Raw genomic sequence first — 21,596 nt, 5'->3', positions numbered from 1 at the left:
AACGGAGGAGGGAGGCAGAACAGACACGTTTGGAGGGGTCCAGGCTGGTCTCCCAGGCAACCCTTCTTCAGAAGACACTCCTGATTCATCCTGTGCGCACACACACACACCCCCACACACACACACCCCCACACACACACACACCCCCACCCACACACACACACACACAGGCTGGCAAACAGACTGGTGAGAATTACCACACCTTTAGGAGCAAGGAACCCTCACATCTTCCTAACAAAACACTATCATCACCAAACTATTTAATTGCACAGATGGCGCTTTTACAAACAAGGAGATTATGATAATTTGCATTCAGTGGGCATGCATTAGCCTGGGACTCGCTCAGCAATTTGTGGCATTAAATAAAAAAGCTAGATTATATGTGTTATTCAAATCCCTTCTTTAAAAATAAAAAAGTGTAAGACTAACAACGACTGCTGCATTCATTCAGTGGGTTAGTTTTAGAAAAGGTGCCGACTGAGCACTCTGTAGATACATAATTAATGTACAGGCCTTTGTTTTCAAGTAACCTTACAGATTGACCACCATTACAACACTGCCACACATCCATCAATACCATCCACAGGGATGCTGTTGTTAAGAAATCACAGCAGCACTCTGGGAAACTGTCAACAGGACGCAGTAAACGGATTATAGGATGAGTCTGTTAAGTTGCTTGATCATTGACTAATAAACAGCCTCTGAGAGTTGCTTTATCGTGAAAATGATTATGAGGCATAGAATCACATTTTATGAACATGTTCGGTCCATTCGTTTCTGTTCAATTAAAAGATTAGAAAAGGCGATGTGGCTCTAATTGAAATATGTCCTATTGACATTACAGGCTTGGATGGACACATTTGTAATTAATTGAATTGAATAGAGATTAATTCCAGCCTTATACTAACCATGTAGTGTTTTTATCTCCATTAGCCGCACTGATTTTGCATGAATATTTTCAAATAGGCAAATCGGCATTTCACACTCCTAGCATGTAAGTATGGTTGTCGGGTGCAAAACTGCTTGTCAAGGCCAAAATTCATGAGCTGCACCAAAAATACATTTTAGGACACTGTGTGAGAACTGCTGGGAAGAGATTGCTGAGGAGAGAAATGAAGAATATGAGACAGGAGGGAGGCAGATGGCCTCCTACACTGTGAGCACACTGAGACAGGAAGGCAGGCTTGGAAAAATGCAGCAGAATTCCCAACAAATGATGCCCCGAGAGACTGGTGTCGCGACGCACAACACTAATTCCACCACTCGGACTCTGCGGTGAGAGCCTGACACCCACTTACACTGTCAACGGAAAGGTTAGTTTTGAAAAATGGGGCCCCTCACCATAATTTAATTTACTGACTAACCCCAGGAAGAGGGGTCTTTTCCCCAGGCAGGGAGTGTGATATAGACCAAGATCACTTTGGTTTGGATCTACTCTCTTCCTCTTCTTCACATTCACATAGACACTCGTGAACAAAAACACACTCAGGTAATATCCATTTACGTTTCGTCCTGGGATAACAAAGCTACAAGCAGGGAGGAGTGTAAATGTGTTCTGAAAGATGTTCAATTTAAAGCTGACCAAACAAACAAAAACAATGCAAGGGTTTCCATATGCCGGGGGTGCACTACATTCCAATGCTTCCCACTAGAGGAATTACAAGCTCCTATGAGAGACCAGAGCTTTTGTTTCAAGCATTCAATAACACGTCTGCTCGATGCTGTCTTCTTCAAGTCAATTACAGGGCAGGCAATGTGTGCTGCTTTAAAGAAAAGAAGACTCTGAGAACAATAAAATGTCAACCTTCAGGACAAGAAGCAATAAGGTTTCCTTTTGGGCTGACACTGGGCACAATGGGGTCTGTCAGTCAAATTAATTAACCTGGAAACCTGTTTAATTCCCAGACCCAAATGAAAGGGCTGTCGTATCCACAGGAAAGAAATAACTCCAGAGCAGGAGGTAATTGCATGTCGGGGTGATTTGTTCGAAAGCAAGCAGGCCACCAGCCCCGTTTGGAGTCATGCATATTCTGTTAGGGTTGAGGGTTAATGTTAGATCAATGTAGGGGCAATGTTAGATTAGCAACATGAAGGTCACTGAGCTGTCGTGCCCCCATGTCTCATTTTGCACCATCTGTTTTGGAATAATAAAATCATCTACACTTTTCTTCATCACTATTAGCGGAATAAGCTCCTGTGAATAGGGGAAAAAAGAAAAGGTATTGTAATTCCACAGGCACGCTGTATGGGAAGACAAATTCTTACCTCTTCTGCTGTTTATGCCAAAGACAAAGCAGGTGCACTGCAGCTAGGAAGATACACTCTCCACGCTCTCAATTATCATTGTAATCCATCTGTCATACCAACTCCCTTCTAATTATGTTTCTGCAAAGTTGCTGCTGTGAGCCCAGTACCCATTCACACTCGGAAATGTGAAAGATAGACAGATAATGCACAAGTGGCCACCGGAATACATAACTGCAGGGGTAGCTTGGGAACAGGAGGTTTTTCTCCCCGGGCTATCTTTGGAAACTCATGTGTTAAATGACAATGAGTTTGCTTAGATAAACAGATATGTGGCCTTTGAAACGAGCCAGCCAACACAAAACAAAGGAAAGCCAAAGGAATATTAACTCCACACTACCACAGGTTTTTTTTCATTCTTTACAGATGTTACAACTGTGTGCTCCTGATTGGTGGCCTGCCTTGATAATAATCAGATGTATTATATATGACAGTAACAGACCAAAAGATGCTGACCTTCCACCCACACAGTCCTGGAATCTTCCAGAGACCCCATTAGCGGCTGACTGGGTCTTTGTTTTGATGGCTAACCTCATGGTCCACTGGGCTTAAGTGATAAGTGGGTGCAGCTGTGTTAGTTAGCCAGGAGGACTTCAGCCACAAATTTGATTGTGATAGCAAATGCCTCTCGCCTTGTGTCTGTTAATTAGCTGACCTTATGAGCAGCTCTGGACCTGTGTGAATCATTTTATCACACATGCCCTTTCATGGTACACTGTGAAGGCGGGGATTTTGTCGTTAGTCTATATGAATGACTCATAACAACCCCTTTTTGTGTGTCTTTGTTTGTTTTTGTGTGTGCAGTGGGGGGGATATAATACACCTGCGTACAAAAGGTACATATGACAATCTATTCATTATGGAAAATGTTTCCACTGCAAGTATATTGTTTATTTAGTAACATTATACAATAGTGATTATAAAGATGCAAGTGAGGAATAAATTAAGATCTAAATGTGGATTAAAATACGTGTATGAACTATAATTCAAATTCACAATTTCTGTGGTGAAACATACTTAGTAGTTAGATGTTTCTTTATGGCATTATTCATTTTCTTTTTTTTATTAAATAAAGGTAAGGGTTATCAAACCACAGCATAATTCAGGAAAAAGATAAATACCTGCACTGGGATAAACATCAGGACCTTTTCTGAGTGCGGATGAAGTGTTTTGATCTATGACTACCCTTTACTTTCAACAAAGGTTTGCTCTTGTTAGAAATTATTTCTGTCTCCATGGTAAACATACAGACTTCATTTCAAATGTAAAGTAGCTCTGCACTCGTGACGTGACACAAAGGAGAGATGAACTTGGAAAGAGTGCCAAACGTCTGCATATTCGAACTAACGTCTTTGGGCAGATTAAACCAATCTTGATGTTAGTGAGGACGCTATCTCTGAAACACTGCACATATGGACATCATAACCTCATCATCCCCTCACTTTGGCAGGCAAGCCTCTTAGTTAGTTATTCATTTCAATTTATGTTCTGGCAGCTGGTAACATACCACCACAGTTACTTAGAGTCTCAAGTGTTTGCATTGCCCAAGCCTTGCTTCAAAGTATTTAATTTAAAAAAAATACAATTTTGAGTGTATCATTGCAACGCAAACAAGCTCATTCTTCCATTTGTCACGTGAACTTTACACTTGGAAAGTGTTAAAAGTGTGTGAGTGCATAATGCCTGTGCAGCTTGAATGAACTGCAGTGCTGTTTGTGTTGCAAATAACATATTTTCTTCATCTTATGCAGCTCATTACCATATGAAGCTGCTAGCAAGGAGTGTGGTGGAGGGCAGGCCTACTTATTTCAGATAAGTGCCCCTGCAGTCTTTACCAGAGTTTGAAAAGCATTCACAAAAGGTACATTCACACACACACATTTTGAAGAATTTGCTTAGCCTGACTGCATGCCGCTGCGCAATTCATCATACACATAAATTAATCTCTCTTACTCATTAGGTGGAAATGAACTCTGTTACAAATTACCACACGTAGCTCTCGCATAAGGTGGAACAATGAATCACACTACCTTTATGTTTAATAGCCATATGCTTGAATTGCCGCTTAAGGCTGCTGCCTCATTCACTGTACATGTATGTCACTGTACATATGTCACCTAGTCGAGCCGGAGGCTGTACTCAATTAAAAAAGGTTCAAGTTAAACGTTAACCATTTTTAACCAGGTGCAAGGCTGAAGAACATGCGGTTTAACAGTAATCCCCTGGGTTTATCTGTTCAGTGAGCGCAGTGCTCTTGTGGCCCCCAGTAGCCCTCCCGTCTCAGCCACGGTCTGTCACCCTTTGGGCTCCCAATGGCCCGGTTGTCCCATAGGAGCACTGTGGCTGGAACTGTGGATCACAAAAGCTGCCTTTTCCCCATGGCCACCACAGAGTCGGATGCCTTTTTCATCCCAGCTGATCCCTCTCAAAAAGAGGAAAAGTGGGGGTGAAGAAATGCGTAGTTCACAGCGACAGGGTCAAAATAGGGATGGCTAGTTTTGGAGTCAAGTTAAAGTCAGGGGGTTTATCCCAAAGTGACTTCTCCTGCTAGGAAACCACTGCTCAAAATGAAAGAAAATAACAGGACGCATTTTGTCTTCACAGAGTTTTGAGGAAGGAATGATTGTGTAGATTTTAATGGGTGGCTGACACTGTAGAGCGAAAGTGAGTCCTGTTGGCGCAGGGCACAGTACAATACAGGCTGAGCAGAATGGGACTTCTTATGGTTGCTCTGGGATTGGATAAAGCCCAGTTCATTTGCCACAATCACATTTTGTTACATGGTTTCCCACAATTCCTCATAATTCATCCATGGAGCTGGCAATGGTCGTTTTATATCCCTCCTATTCCTCCACCTTTCAACTCACTTTAAGCTCTTCCATGTCATGATGGGGATTTTTTTTTTCACCCATTTTTAGAATTTCTCCCGTTTTGCTTTTCAAGCTGAAAATCAAATCTATAAATCAAAGGCAATGGTAGAAAAGACACGGGGACTGAAGGGCATTTAAATCCTTTCAGATTTAAAAGCTTCATAGAGTGAAACAAACAGGAAATTAAAATGGAGCTGGGAATGGTAGCAATCCCTCTTTTCAGGGGATTGAAACCAGGTGTATTTCTTAATGCTTCTTCCTGCTTTATATTCTGCTCTGTTGGGAATGGATCCATCCTCCTCTCCCATATTAATTTCCTTGAAAGGCGAAAAGAATTATAGTCTTTGAGAAATGCTAGAAATGGCAAAAAATGTACAATGATTTTTATGCTGAATTGTTTTGGAGGCTTTATGTGATCAAGTCACCAAAAGCAGTTGTTGTGCTTAATGTGCAAAAACCAAACAGTTATCCCACATGGGCTCAGCAATTCTACTGTATAAAATCATGTTTAACATACCCTGCAACTGTGGCTGCTCACCTGGCCGTGTTTTATCAAAATGTTGATGCGGAAAACAGCGGCTGGTTGACCTTCAGATTGAACTGAATTAGCATAAAAGCATATGATTAGAGAAGATTAAGCCACCAGTAGAAACCTATTTTGTTCACAATTGACATGCATTGATTGCCTTCATGAATGAATGGCTGACCACAATTCACCACTTAAAGCTCAAACATGTGAGTGACCGAGCAGTGCTTTAGCTAAATGCAAATATACTCACAATAAATGCGAATCACTTAAGTTATTCAAATGAATCATGATCAGAGCATCCATCTCTGTATCATATTACAAGCCAGTTGTATAAAGGTTGTTAAAACATTCACATAAAATCACAAATGTCAGCTTCATGGTGGCACTAAGGCAAACCTCAGAGGATAAAATGTCTAGGGACCGTGAATGTCCGTATGAGGTTTATTGACAATTCATCCAAAACTTGTTGACGTATTTCAGCCTAGAAGTGGACTGACTGATATTTCCATCCCTTGAGTCATAGACTTTGTACTTTTATCCAAGAATCTGGTCCTGAGACCTATGACACATTTAGTTTAATGACATACCCAGACTAAATATGAATGTCACTGCTATAAATGTGTTAAGAGGGAGAAGCGATCACAGAAAAACATTATGAGACGTGTTATTCTTGACAGCATCTTGGCAGAATTTTAATGAACCCTGAGCCTACACATGAATCACATTTTCCATGAACACCAATGTAATACTATTGATTAACAACCTATAGATCTTTCCACATAATGTCAACACTAGTGTTTCAGGCACGGTTTCTTAATCAAAGACAAGAGCCAGGAGGCCAACGCTGCACAAATACAAATAGATTTAGGGCTCATCGTGTGTAGATCGATATTTGATTCTTCAGCATCTTGAGTTGACGTGTGAAGGAGAAATCCGAAACTCAAACATAATCACATCAAAATGACTGTTGTATGAAAAATGATACGTCTGGTGCTTTCTTCAATAGACTCGCGTACTATAAATTGCACACCCTCAAACTGAAGTTATAAATCACAGCACTCTGAGGCAAAGGCAGGAATGAGAGGCATGCTTTCTTTTTAAGTGGAGGCTTACGATTGAACCTCAGGCACTAGAGTCCATAAATCGCAGCATCAATTATTAACCTAAATCTGTTTTAATGTGCCAAAAGAAACCCCAGTGGGCCGGCTAATGCAACTAGCAGGAAACGAGGAGAACAGATAAAATGACCAGTGCGGCCAGAGTTGGCCCCTTTTTTAGTCAGGGCTGTTCTAGAGTGCAGGAAAGAATCCGACACAAGCCCATCATGTCAGGAATTAGGGGCCATGAAGAGCCATATTAGCAGCTAAATAATAGAGAATTCCATTCATTTGAGAGTGGAAATATGCTGCTGAGCCATGATGACATAATTGATGAATGCCTCAGAGACACGTCAGGGCACAAGGGAGATACCAAGGCTAGCAAAGGAAAAACATTCCCTGTTCACTTTCCGGATGCTTTTTAGAAAACGTGTCTCTTAGTTCACAAGGTGATTAAAGTCATTTGAAAGTAAACAGCAAACCATTAGCAGACAACCTCAGCAATCACAGCATAGCTGCAGGGATGTGGGTATATCATGATAGCAGGCTGAGACCAAAAGCAAATATAAAATCCATTCCCTTCAGGGTCAGTAATGTTCAGCACACTTTATTTTGCAGTAATATTTTTATTAACCTGTTGACGCTCGCATGGCATGCAGCAGTTGCAAATGCAAAACATCTTAAAGAAATGCTTTGCATGACGGCTATTGGGAGGAGAATTCAGGTAAACATTACTATCTTTTATTAATCTCCAGTGTGAAATCCAATCACGAACGTAGATGAAAAAGAAAGAGGTTAGTGAGGGACGCCTAAGCTTCAAAAGAACAAATTGTACAAACATAATACTATTTCCCTCTTTTATCACTTCAGGAAAATTCAAGTTGAGGCACAGATGACATTTCCCTGGCTTCCACTATTTATTATTTATTTATTAATCATGTTTTCTAAAGGGAGAAAAAGGGCATGCTGATACGGGAGCAAATCCTAATTTAGAAAAATGGGTGCTTGCCAGCATACTGTAGCAACCCGGTAGCCTCCAGTTGTGTACAAAGATGAAAAACCTGTTATGTGTTTTTGATTTTCACACATTCAAACATCGATGGGGCAAAATTCACTTCTGCCTCACATCAAGCCAAGCAGTCAGTGGTGTTTGTTCTTACTTACTTAAGCAATCGGCTTTATTTCTTCCCAGTGATCACTGGGGAGGCTCTCCAGGAAGCACTCAGATCTCTTCCTTCATCTGACAGAGGAGAGGAGGGGAGGGTGCGAGAGGAACACTGACGCTGTCTTATTAGTGCTAAACTCCCCTGCTCAGGCCTTCAGATTGACAGGGAAAAAAAGAAAAAAGTGTTCATGCAGGCTGTGCCATAAACAGTGGCAGTGATAAATATCTGCTGTCACTTCCAACATGACTCACTTGTCCGAGTTTTAGCTTTACTGCACACAAAGGAGGCTGGAGCAGAGCAACCATACACTGCTGCTAAATCTTTATCAGATTACAGATAATAGATGCACTCTATAAAATAGCTTATATTACAAGGGAGTGAGTCCAAGCGGAACACAGTTCACCACCAAATAGTGAATAATGAGCATAATTCTATAAAAGCACACACCGGCATTGATACAGGTAAAAAGCCATACAAGCCCTCATTACTCTTCGAATTGAAGGCCCATTCAGGTTGTTTTATGTAGGCTTCGCTTTCTTACTGCTGCCCTGTCTGGGAAGTGGCCACTTCAGACCTCCAGTCACCATAGACCTGTCTGTGAGTTGGGTTTTTTGGTTTGCAGTTAAGAAGATGGAGGATGGCAGTCCTGCAGAAATGGACCCGAAACAAAAGATGCAAAAAATAATAGTGAACTGGAGTTATTCAACAAAAATCCATAGTCACTTAGACAGTATATTTTCTTTGAAGCACTGACTATGTGACACTGCCATAACACTACGAAATTGGATGGGGGTGTTTTAGATCTTTTACTTGGTAAAAGTAAAAATTCTGCAAAATACAGAAATTCCATTGCAAATAAAAGTCCTGCAATGTCAGTATAGTTTCTACAGATTCTATTAAATCTATTAATATTTAAGGATCTAAAGTGAATGTAATCATAATGCAGCAAAACAGCCCCTTTGTGTGTTGAGGTATTATCTATTAGCCTATTCCCTTTACCAAGCATAGACATGCTTGTTTTGTTTTCTCCAATTTTTTATTGTTGCAATAAAAATACTTTTCCTAAACATTCAAAAGTTTTGAGCACATTATCTTTTAATCAATCCCCCTGACAGGTGTTTCATATCAAGATGGTGATTAAACAGCATGGTTATTACACAGCCATGCCTTTGGCAGGTTACAATTTTAAAAAAGCCCCGTTGAAGTATGTATTTCTCATTATTAGTGTTACAAATGCACATTTCTTCATCACTCTGGATTCTTCCATGAATATCTTCAAACTGCCACTCACCATCATTGGTTATCCTTCGCCCACTCAAGTCAGTTCTGACGACCAAGGATGACGAGCCCACAGATGAGATCCCTGAAATGGTTTCTGTCAGTTTGTGTTTTTTTTTGGTTGTGCAAACCAAATGTTGCATCAGCTGTTCAGGTGTCTGGTCACAGACGATCTTATAGGTGAAGTAGCGTGAAGGTCTTTGACAGGCGCAGTCAGACGTTGTTCCTTAGTTGTAAGTACCGTGTTCCAGTTGTTTGTAGCTTACTGACAAATTCTCAAAAACGACATTGGAGGCAGATTATGAGACTGAAACCAACATCATTTTGTGTTCACCAACATCGATATTAACAAATGTAGGCATGAAATCTGAGAAAAATAAGCATTTTGTGAGCATAGGAAAAGTATTTGATCTGTTATTGGACCTCCTGAATAATAAGAGTGGAAGTCATTATATTTATTGGATTATTGGATAATTATTAATGATGCATTAAGTAGCATTGTATTAGTTTCGGATGGAACAAATAATCGTATCTTAATTATTTTATATTTAAAAATGCATAGAGTAACTTTTATTATATGAAATTAATGTGGTTGAGTACAAATAACAATATTGCTCTCTGAATTGTGGTGTTCATAATCTTTAAAGTGCCTTTACAAACATTGATACCTGAGATTGACACTTCTTGCTGTGGATAATTGATACATCAATTTTAATCGTTGGCTACATCTGTTCAGAGTTTGCTCATTTGGCTTTCCTCCCACTCTAAACACATGCAAATCAGGGGGATTAATGATTCTAAATGACCTTTATGTGTAAAAGTGACTTGTGTGAATCTGTGATTGCTCTTTGACAAAATAGCAGCCTGTCAAAGTTGTTTTTCTGCCTTTATATGCAGTGTAGTGTGAAAGAGTTCTTAAGCTCCTGAATAAGAATAACATGTTGATAACAATGAATGAATTTTCTGCATTTAGTTCCTCATTAATGCAGCAGCAGAATAAAAGTGAGCTTCCCTAATTACTGCCAAGCTAAGATCAGTATAATAAAGTCTTTCAGCCTTTATATTACATTAGTAATATTCATTAACCAAAAAGGATTGTACTCCAAATCAACACTATATGTCAATTATTCATCCTATACCTTTGAAATACTTACAAAAAACTTTACTGTAGGAGTCATTAAAACCTTCTAAAAAGTGACACGTTTTACTGATGATGAGACCAACACAATAACAGTAATGGGTTAAAACTCTTTCTACGAGACACTAAAAATGCTTGGCTAGTGCAAATCCGATATGCTCCATCATTTAAGCTCCCTTTGAATTAAAAGTCAGGACCCCATCAATGAACCATTTGACCAATTACTTTCTAGACAAGGAGCTGCATAATGCAAAATCAATTTATGACCAATTAATATACATTTACAACTCCAGATTTGATAGCTTATAATAGCAGACATTTAGCAGCAGACATCGGTTGACCTATAAAACGAGTGACTCATGAGCAGTAATAATGACTCATTCCCTACAGAAGTATGGATCTACATATTCAACAAAAGGTGAGTGAGTAGAGATTTATTCAAACCTCCCGAGTCCAGAGTTTTTTTCTTGAAACCTCAGCTCTTTTGAGGATTAGTTTGGGCTTTTGGCAACATGGAAATAGAACTATAATCAATGTATTTTAATTCAATCGTGTTTACTCGCATGATCATCTATATTTTGTATCAAAATCTCCACAGGAAATGTCAATTTAGGTTTACCTCTGAGAAAACTAGATTGACTATCTCTTGTAAATATCACACACAATGGGATTGAGGTGGGATTGGCAGCCTTTCAGAATTCCTCCATCTTTAATTCCAAGCATAGCGACAACATGCAGAGCACATATGCTGCCAAACAGCCTTTGTAACCAAAAAAATCTTAAGACTCCTCCAACCTGCAAACAAACATTTCTCTATGTGAAAGCATCAAGCGGCAGGGGAAACGGCATAATAGACCTATAATCTTACAGCTTTAAGAAAAACCTAATGTGAGAACACTTTCCCGTATGCAATAAGCCACTTTGTTTGCTGAAAACTCGCCAAGTGTAAAAAAAACAGCTGCTATCTCTCTGCAGTCTCAAGGGGCTAGTTAATTTTAGAAAGATAATCTCCCGCGATGTGCTGAGGGATTAAGACGTTAAAAGTCTCAGCATGGGAAGACGATAAGGCTTTGTAGTCATGGACAGGAAGAAGCATCCGGTGCATTTTAGGAACAGAGAAGTATGTTACTTATGTTAATCAGCATGCAGATCAGGAAAAGCAAACACCAGTTGTTCAATGACATGTCTTTGTAATTTGCAACCACCCCTCTGTCTCTGAGCCACACATTATGACCGTGATGACAGCAGTTCATCTTTGGCTATTAACATTGTCTCCCAAGGCTGTATTGCAGTACGTTCTCGAGAGATTACCTGCAGAAGAGGAATGCCACACCGAAGCAGGGGAACTACTGTTCTATGGCTTAATCAATGCCATTTGCATATGCAGGGATAAAACTAATCCTCATCAGGGGGAGGTTCTCCACCTGAGGCCTTTTCTTGTCCTTTCCAAGCAATCCTTCTCCTATTAAATGATCCCTTGACGATATTCACCTTGCCAGAGAGAACAAAGCACACTATCACACGGTGTGCTGTGGAGGGGATTCTCCACAGGGATGCAAGGATTCAGTATGAAGGCGTGATATGGTGAAAAATACCTAGTCTGAGCTAGATTTTGGTAAAGTGCAGACCTTTTATAATGCTGTGTGGGTCTGGGAGTCAACCCAACTGCAAGTTATAGGTGAATAGCAATGTGTGTATTTGCAGGAATCGGGTTAAAAATCGGGTTCACGGAGAGCTTGGCATAGCCACCCGCCTGCATCTTGGGCAGCTGCCAAGGTTTTTAAACACCCATCACCAACAGCCGGAATACCCTGCTGTTTTTCTGCTGTGCTTGAATGCAACGCATAACACAAAGGGTAGGAAAAAATAAATAAAGCTAATGTACCTGAAGCAACCTGAGATTGGAGAAGCTATTCCACTGTTGGAGGGATTTGTGTCACATAAGAAGGATGCAGAGCAGCAAAGAAGTGGCTTTTATAAAGATCCCTTAGGCCCACGTTCTTTTGAGACAACCTCTCTCCTCTCATGGGTGCCTTTCGGTATAAGATAAGCAAATTTACACTGGAAGACAAACGTGACATTTTCCCCGTGCAGGAGCTGCTTAGGAGGGGGCTTCATAGGTGGGCATGGTTTATAAAGACGACAGCTGGGAATGGAAAGACCTGAAATCCAGCGTGAAAAGGAGGTGACAGAAATCAGCGATAGGGTTTTTTTCCCCACCTTCTCATGTTCTAAAACATCCACCACCAGGGATCAGTTTGAGATGTGTTGACCTGCCTACACTAGACCGGTGCTCCTCTTCATGGTTATTTCTTTATGGTAATGTCTACCTCAGGGGGCTGTTTGGCTGCCTTTCCTGGCTGGGGTTCAGAAGAGTCTCACCCTGTTTATAGGCTATCAAATGGATTACAGACTCATTATAAACAGTGTCGTGAGGCCATAGAAGCCTGTCGTTTACACCACATTTCAACTGTGTCAGCCACAACACCAAATTCCATGGCTAGAGAGTGTTGAGATGTTTGTTTATTTCTGGGGTATGTGAGACAAAAGTGCCTGAGCTAAAGGCATGACAGATCTGTTTACCACGCTGTATGATTTCTGAAGTTGGAGCAAAACGATTGGCCATTGAGTTTACCAACACACAGGGAATTACCTACAAACATAGCAGCAGTGTACACCCCAGTTTAAACAGAAATGAACAGATATTACTCCTTTCTTTTTCTGCTCTATTTTCTTCTCACTGACCTGAATGCAGGGTTGCACTAAACTCAAATATGCATGGCGGAGTGCTGCTTTGTTGGTGTGATATAATGCTGTGGGAGTCTCTCTGAAGGTCTGGGCTAAGCGACGCCATGCATGAGACAGTTTAACATCACTTGGCAATGTGAATTTACCTGCGAAAGGTGACAGGAGAAGAAACTAGTATTATTCAGCTTGGAAACGACAAGCATTGGCCATAGTCTCTCTAAATCAGATTGATGATCCATTTTCCCTGCCCCGGGGCCACAGTAATGTAAGGGCCTGGGATCCACCGAGGCTGCACCGAGACAGATGGGACCTTGTCTGCTATGACCTTGCTGAGCTAATATTTCTCCCAGGCCTTGTCTGTTGCCTCATCATTAAAGGTGCATCGGCTATTAACATTGGGGGAATACTTCAAAGACACTGTTTACTTGGACAGGACACAATCCGTGGTGTTACAAGGCAAAGACTGATTGTTTGGCAAATGGGAGAATGTCACGTGTGCAAATTGTTTCACTGATGCATGTGCAGTCTTTGAATGCCGTGCGGTCCTGTGCATATGCTGTACACCTTACAAGTATTTAAACGAACATTTGCAGGTTTTTTTTGTCATATTTGACCGCAAACTTATTATTTATAGGGGTGGGATAGATTGTCTGATAAAATAAAGAAACTATATAAATATGTTACTCCTAATTCATTCATCAATTCTTCAGAACAATTAGTCACAGCCTTAATTTAGAGACCCAGAGATTTAGAGATAAAATGGATAGGTTTATGCCTTTCCCTTATTGTGGCAATCCTCCTCAAAGCACCATTTTTTGTACATAAATCGGGGAAATACAATCTCGCAACTGTTTTCATGGCATAATGTTTTGTTTGTGATGAAATATGACACTCCCCATGAAGCTGGTTTGTCCTGCTGAACAAACAATAGGCGATGCTCTACCCTGCCTATGGGATATTTACACAAGGCACTGTATGAATGATGCTGGAGAATCAACAAGGATCCGAATCACAGATAAAAATGCCTTTTTCTCTTTGTTGAAGGTCGGTAAAAAAGTACCGGTCCGGAGAGGATCAGGAAGAGCTTCTACCCTCAGGCCAACTGGATCCGAAATGAGGTCCTGAGACCACTCTCAAAAAGACTGCAGCGCAAGGTCTTCATTTTGCTCTTATGTTAGTCAACGCAACTTAAACTGTATAAAAAAAATATTTCTAAGCCTAAATAGTTAGCCACCCAAAGGCTAACATAAAACCCTGTTTCCATGGTTACAATCATTCTGCTGATCACCGTTTCCATAGAAACAGTTTCAGCAACACCTTCTGACCAAGGTTAAAGGTCAAAGGTCATTGATTGTCATTGTAAAAATGAAATGCAGTTTGAAGCTGCTCCATGCTACACAGATAAACAAAATAAATAAAACGGTCAGCCATGTTTTGTAGTTTTAAAGCAACAATTCATGTCAATTAAATCCTCCTGAAGATAAGAACATGACAGCTTTGTGCAACACGTGCATTAGAGTCTAAATCTATCGTTGAAACACTGGTCCCAGGTGCCACTCACCTTTAACCTTCTTTATGTTGCCATTCTTTTGCCGTTTTGTGAGGATATTAGGCTTTAGAATAAATCCACTGACATTAGGAATGGATTGCGATATAGGAGTCAGACTAGAAAATATGGTCTAGGAAGCAATCCAGCGGGTCACTGTTACTCACCGCTCGCCAGTAAAAGAGAGATAAGAAAATAATCAAAACAGAGAGACGAGGGCCAACTTCAGCCAGATTGCCCTGACAGATGGACTCCAAGTTTTGGTAGCCCTCGTCTTATTTTAACGAACCAACTAATGCTCTCTCTCTCTCTCTCTGTTGATATGTGCTTGCTTATGCAGACTATTTAGTGTTTTATAACCTATCTCCACAATAAAGCAAAAAGAAAAACACCCCGCAAGCCCAAACTCCCTTATCTCTAGCTTCTTATCTTTCATTAGCTTTGGCCTGTGATGTGTGTTGGGGCTTTTCAGTGGGGGGGGTTAGGGGGTAATCTATTTAAATATGGTTTCATTTTGGATAGACTTTATCAGCAAAGCAAATTAAATTTTGATAATGAAGAACACTGTGAATCCCCCAAGTGCCCTTGTACTGCAGCGTACATACAGCACAACAGTACACAGCGGGTGGTAATCATTGTGTAATCGCTCAAACAACAGTACACAACCGAGCCCCCCAGCCTCTAGCCACTCCCCAGGCAGCCCAGCCCCTGATATTTGCTGGGCTTATGATTTGTTCTTGTTTTTCTAAGCAATAAGTGAAGGCTCCTTGTGGCCTTGTAGCCAGATTGAATTGCAAAAACATGTTGCACCTGCTGCAGCTGAAGCAGGAAGGAGAAGCAGCAACAATGTCTGCATCCACTATCTGATGGCTGCAACCTTATTGAAAATCTGATAATGATATTTGGTGAGCTTAATGGATGCCCTCTGCAGGCTGCAATCAGTCTCACTCAATTCTGTTTTCGTACCCACCACACCACCACCCCCCCTTTTCTTTTTCATCTTCTGCCTCACTTACACAGCATGCGGCTGACAGCGAGAGGCATGATCTACGGTTGCTTTGCTCAGTTTTAGAACCACATCATTTTTTCCTTTGCATTTTGTTTTCAAATTGAATTAGCGTCAGTGAATAATCAATGAGCATCACTGCAGGTGATCAACGCGTGCCTGTCCGCTTCTTGTGTTTATTCTTTTCTCCTCAGCTTCAGCTGCAGAACAGCCGCTCTGGAGCTGGAAGGGGTTCCTGCTCAAGGACACTTCAGCAGTACAGAGAAATGCTAATGTGACAAAGGTTTGAAGCTGGACTTTTGTCATTAAAGAAAAGTCTTTTTCCTCATTACACCCCCTGCTCGTTTATAGGAAATGTACGATGCCAATACATGGTATATGTTCAGAGTTTCCCTCTAACATGAAGGTGTAATGACCCAGTTTGCCCACAGGGAACATTAAAGATTAATCTAATGGAGACCTGCAGACGTTACTGAAAGACAGTGTACAAATAAAATCATCCATCCGCTGTTGTGGCTGACTTTAACATTTTATTAGGAGTTCTTGCAGCACAACCAATACATCACTTCCTCTGAAGTACCTAGAGGCTTTCAAGCTGCATTGGCATTTCCATTGTAACACATTTGCAATAATTAACAGAGCTAACTTCTTTATTGTGATTAATAATAGAGTAGAAGATAGAATTATTGAGCCACACATTAAACTGCACTCATTAAATTCACTCCCCTGAATGCACCAACTCAGACTACTAAGTAGGACGGTGGAAAGGTCAATGTGATCATTATATAATTAAGCCCAGGAACAATTATGAAATGGTCTAATAAGAGTAATTTCTAATGCGCAATACAAGAGACGACACCTTTTCTCTGGAGCTAATGTTACGATCCATATCAGAGCTTGAATGCCATCCAAACAGGTGATTACCATATTTTTGGTTATCAAATATAATGCTGCTGAAGGTATTTAATAACAATTTTACTCAAGTACTTCAATTTTCAGAAGATATGTTACTCTTGTTGTACTTTTTACACCACTACAGCTTCCAAATATAGTTCTTTTTTTTTAAGACAAACAAGGTGAAATGATCCAATATTTCTAAGAAAAAAGCCAAAATATATTTCCAAATTGTTGTAACAGAACCTTTTTTTTTTACTCCGCTCTATGCCATTAATCATCTTCAAACCACGGAAGTAAACTACTTAATAGTATATAAAGTAATTTAATAAACTAGCTCCACCTCACAGTGAAATGCTACTTGCAGAGTGATGTGTTGGCATATAGTACACAACAATATAAGACAATCGTTTAATATAAATTGCACTGAATGTGCACATTTATGTTAGCTACTTTTAGTATATGTGGCTGAAAGGATGCTAGTCTTTCCCTTGACATGGATTAATATTACATTTCTCTATTGCTATTTTGACTTAAGTAAAGACCTTTCTTAAACCTTAAACCTCATTTTTATATATCCTTTAAGAAAACAAGCCATTAGTTTCCCTATGTGTAGAGCACAAAGTGAAATTGAAAAACATTGTGAAAGTTTTGTTCACCTCACCGGCTCCGCTACAAATTCAGTCAATATACACTATTTTTCCTCCTGTGCAGGCAAATGCCTTTGACACGGGGGGCAAAGTTGGGAACGGTTCCAGAAGACCAACTCTCCATTTTGCTAGCTTCAGCACTCAATAGCTCCATGATTAAAGCCAGTCTATTTTATTGATTGAAAAGGAAGGAATGAAAACCCAGAGCCTTTCTACTCTTCAGAGCGCTTCTCTATCTGTAAAAGTGGTGGAAAAGCCTCCCTTGACCATGTCCAGGCAATTTAGGTGAAGCGGGCCTCGCCTGTTGCACTCAGTGACTCTGGCCATGCTCTGTTACCTCATCTCATCAGCTGGGAAAGCATTTCTGCTTGTAGCGCCGGAGAAGGCGGCCACGAGTTAAATTGAGTTACCTGTTCAGAGATGGTTTCATTTTCCACGGATGGCCCCGGAGATCCTTGATGGAACTGCTAACTGCTCATCCCCCCGCATGTCCCCCAGTGTCTGTCTGAGCAGAGAGCTGCGACACCGCGACAGCGACAAGGCTCAGGTGGCGAAGACAGCTGGCTGCAAGGATCCATCACGCTATCTCAACGGAGTAGTGCAGTCAAATAAACCAACACATGAGACATTGCTGTTTTTTTTATCTCTCATCCTAGTGTTCAGTTTCTCTACCTGCCTTTTCTTTACTTAATATGTGTATCAGAATCAGAATACCTTTAATATTCCCACAGAGGGGACATTTGCATCGTTACAGCAGAAAGAGCCAAAAACAGCTTAATGTTACACCAAGTTACTAAAAAAATATATATACCAGAATCACACAATTGCAAAATACACAAAAATAAAAGTATAGCAAGTATGGCTCATAAAGTAAAGTCAACTTCCTGAGGTATTCGCTGATTCCCTCAACTTATTTTATTCTTCAGAGCACAGAACAAATTGTCTGCGTTCATGGCCATTCACAAGGACACGCAGACCTGCAACCAGGCATATCAGATGAAATATGGTCCCTGGGTTCCCTGAGTAATACAATAATGATTAATTTTAAAGCAGTGATTTATATCAAATCTCTATATTATGTACATTAATCCTTATTGATTGGGACATAATGGACTTTCTTAGATACGTCAATCTAGCAGCGATCTGAAAGGGGAAGGGGTTAGAGGCTCGGCTCATGTCCCGTCTGTCTCTGTTGATAACCACAGGGCAGGAGATGAAAGGCGGCGAGGAGAGTTGTAAAATAAAGTGATGTGGGGAGATAAGAGTTGAGAGGATAAATGAAAGAAGAGGAGTAGAGGATGAGAGGAGCAAACCGTAAAGGAAGGGAGCAAAAGGAAGCTTTAGTGGATGAGCAAACAGGAGAGAGGGAAGATACAAGAGCAGAGCAAAGGGAAAAAGAGATGACAAAAACAAAGAACGGAAGAGAAGGGAGATGTGAGGATAACATATAAAAGAGCAGACAGCCTGCCACCCCACAGTCACGTCACACAATTTACCATGTTCTGGCCCATAATGTTTTATAGCACAATCACTGATAGCACAGTAGTCAGTAGTGATCTCATTTCACAACCCATATCCTTCAGTAATGTGAACACAAAGAGAGAAGCAAAGCCATTAGCAGTGTCCAGTTCTCATCTACTGCTACTCATGCATAATTGGCTTCCATGGTAGGAAGCAAGAAAGGGTAAACAGCAAGCAATCATATTAACTCCTATGAGTCCTAATTGAAATCCGTTAACAATCAAGGCATATGATAGAGGCTGAGGAGACGTGGGGCCGTTCATACCCCGAGCCCTCTTTCTCTCACGCTGCTCTCTGTGTATTGACACGCTTCAAGACGTGGGTCTGCATTACAATCAACAGTTATGCTTCCTCTGCTCATGGGCAGCGTAAAACCAGCAGTTTGGCATCCATGCAGGTGAGCATTTTACCTCTGAGATGCGTTCTGTCAACGTTACACATTGTTAATCTGGTGGATTTTCAACGGGAAAATATACAGGACTGCTAATGTTATCAGGAAAACAATAAATACAATAATTATATGACCTTTTCCTAAATATTTCCTTTCACATTCTTTCCGACAGTTAGATGAGATCATCGATACCACTTCCTTATCCGTCTGTTAAATATAAAGCTACGGCCAACAGCCTGTTAGCTCAGCTCAGTATAAAGACTTGAAACGAGGAACAGCTAGCTCTTTATAAATGTGAATGTACAAAAACAATTCTGGCTCACTATTACAGTACATCATGTTTGTTTTAATCTATGTAAAAATGCTTCCAGACAAGAAATCAAACTATACTCAAAGAATCCCAGGAAGCAGGGCGAGCGAGAAAGAAAGGGGGCTTCAGCTTGTAAATAAAGGTATTGAACAAGCAACCGAAATGTATGATAACGATTGGACAGGTATGCTAGCTAAGGCTACAATGCAAGATGTATCAAGGAAGCGTGTAGCATTATGGTATGAATATGATAAGAACAAGTGCTTTACTAAATCAAAAACGTATGTTGTGATGCCGCTTAAGAGATAGTTTGTTGTCTATTGAAGTTCTTAATCAGAAGCAGCATAGACAGCATAGAGAAGGGGGGCGGGGGGCTTATCATTTTTAATTGTTATGATGTATGAAAAGGTGTAGTGAATAGTGCACAGTAGCATACTTGCAATGTAAAGCAATAATCGTATATCTAGTCAATAGCATGAAACTCCGGGAGGATGATAGGTCCCACTCTGGCCTTGAGCACCAGTAATAGTGGAAATGATAAAGTGCACTGGATGCGTCACTGTTCCAGTTGAGTCCTACACCACTAGATGGTGTGCTTGTCTCTTCACACTTACAGAGCACTACATCCGCCAGATGGGTTGTGTGGTGCAACGCTCTAGCTAGAGACTCATACTGTCATCCAGCATTATCTAACACATAAAACCGCTTTCACACCAGGTGTTTTGGGTTTTGAATAAGGCTTTCTTCAATAATGCATTGCAATCAGTATGAATACACAGCATATGGAGCAGCCGAGCAGCGTCGTGTGACAAGCAAACAATCTTGCACTGTCTGAAACTGCTTCTCAACAGAGAGCTCAACCAGACTGCTAATTCAACTGCAGAGAGAAATGAAATAAAGCTCAATCCTCCAAATCTTTATAAAGGCACTGACTCATTCTTATTTGAGTCTGGCTGTCAGCCATGCTACCAAAAAGCAGTTCAAAAGCAGAAAAAAAAACACTTAACAAAAGGGTGTGTATGTTCAGGTTCAAGCGTTCAGAAGTGGCAGACAGATGCTATGGAAACACTTCAGCTACAGTTGCTTTCAATGTTGGATATGTAATAGTGGGTGTGCTATGAATTACTTTGCAAAAATACTTTTCAATTATTAAAATAATTGATGTTTTATTAATTTCTCTTCAAAACCAAATGACAGCATTTTATTAAAAGAACATATCACACAGCTAATTGGTATTCAACTAACATCAATGTTATTATTATCACTTCAACACTTGTTCTTTATGAGTCTGGCATATTTAAAGTATAAAAGAAGAATAGACTAAAGACTTTAATATGTATTCCTTTCATATCAGTGCTTTGTACAAGACACATTCTGCATACATCCGAGTACATAACGCGTTATATTATTGACTTGTAGGAAGCTTGACGTTTTTTTCAAGGGCAACACTCATCGTGCGGACATTTCTTTGCTGTTGAGCTTTTGCTTTTTTTTTCTTCTACTCTGCAGCAGATGGTGAAGAGAAAATCACTTTCTGCTGGGGGCCGGATGCATCAGGGTCAGGGTTTAAGCTTGGAGGTCCACTGTGAACCTGGAAGATTTGACAAGACTGTTCTGCATACCCTGGGTCTAATCAAATATATGCGATAGATGGAGGCGGGATTTGCAAAACAGCTTGATACAAGGATACTGATTAGATTAGGGATTTTACAAAGCAGCAGGCTGGAGCAACACAGTCCAGTCTGCACTCAGGAACATGCAGAAAAAACTGAGACTCACAGTGAGATGTTTAGTCCACACAGTGGAAAAAGGGGGAATAGATAAAGAAGGTGCTAATATTGACATTTTCAGAAGAGCTCATTCTGTTAAAGCTACACGCACTAATACTGTATGATGAGGCAATCAGCAATCAAAGGCAAAATAATTGTCTTTCAATTAAAATGAAATGAAATCTGCACAGAAATGCGACTATCTCCGTCTTGTTTACCTGTTCATGCTTTGATTAAATTGACCTCCGAGGACACTGACAAATGATTGGACTCGAAAACGACGGAGCCCTTACAGAAAGAAAGTCAATATCAAAAATAATGAGGCACTGAAATGTTCCAGTATGCCATTGTTATGTCAACAGCAGCGAAACAAGGGCTG

The 21,596-nt window shown here is 40.5% G+C and overlaps 1 protein-coding gene across 1 annotated transcript in view; it reads right to left on the bottom strand.

Annotated features, from left to right (window-relative positions):
• Nucleotides 1–21,596, bottom strand: part of LOC134870138 (metabotropic glutamate receptor 7-like) — a 94,864-nt gene that overhangs the window by 63,591 nt on the left and 9,677 nt on the right. The window lies entirely within an intron of this gene.

The sequence above is a fragment of the Eleginops maclovinus genome, chromosome 1 (assembly GCF_036324505.1).
Source record: "Eleginops maclovinus isolate JMC-PN-2008 ecotype Puerto Natales chromosome 1, JC_Emac_rtc_rv5, whole genome shotgun sequence".
NCBI lineage: Eukaryota > Metazoa > Chordata > Actinopteri > Perciformes > Eleginopidae > Eleginops > Eleginops maclovinus.
The sequence above is the reverse complement of the archived record's forward strand: the minus strand, read 5'-3'. Positions and strand labels throughout refer to the sequence as shown.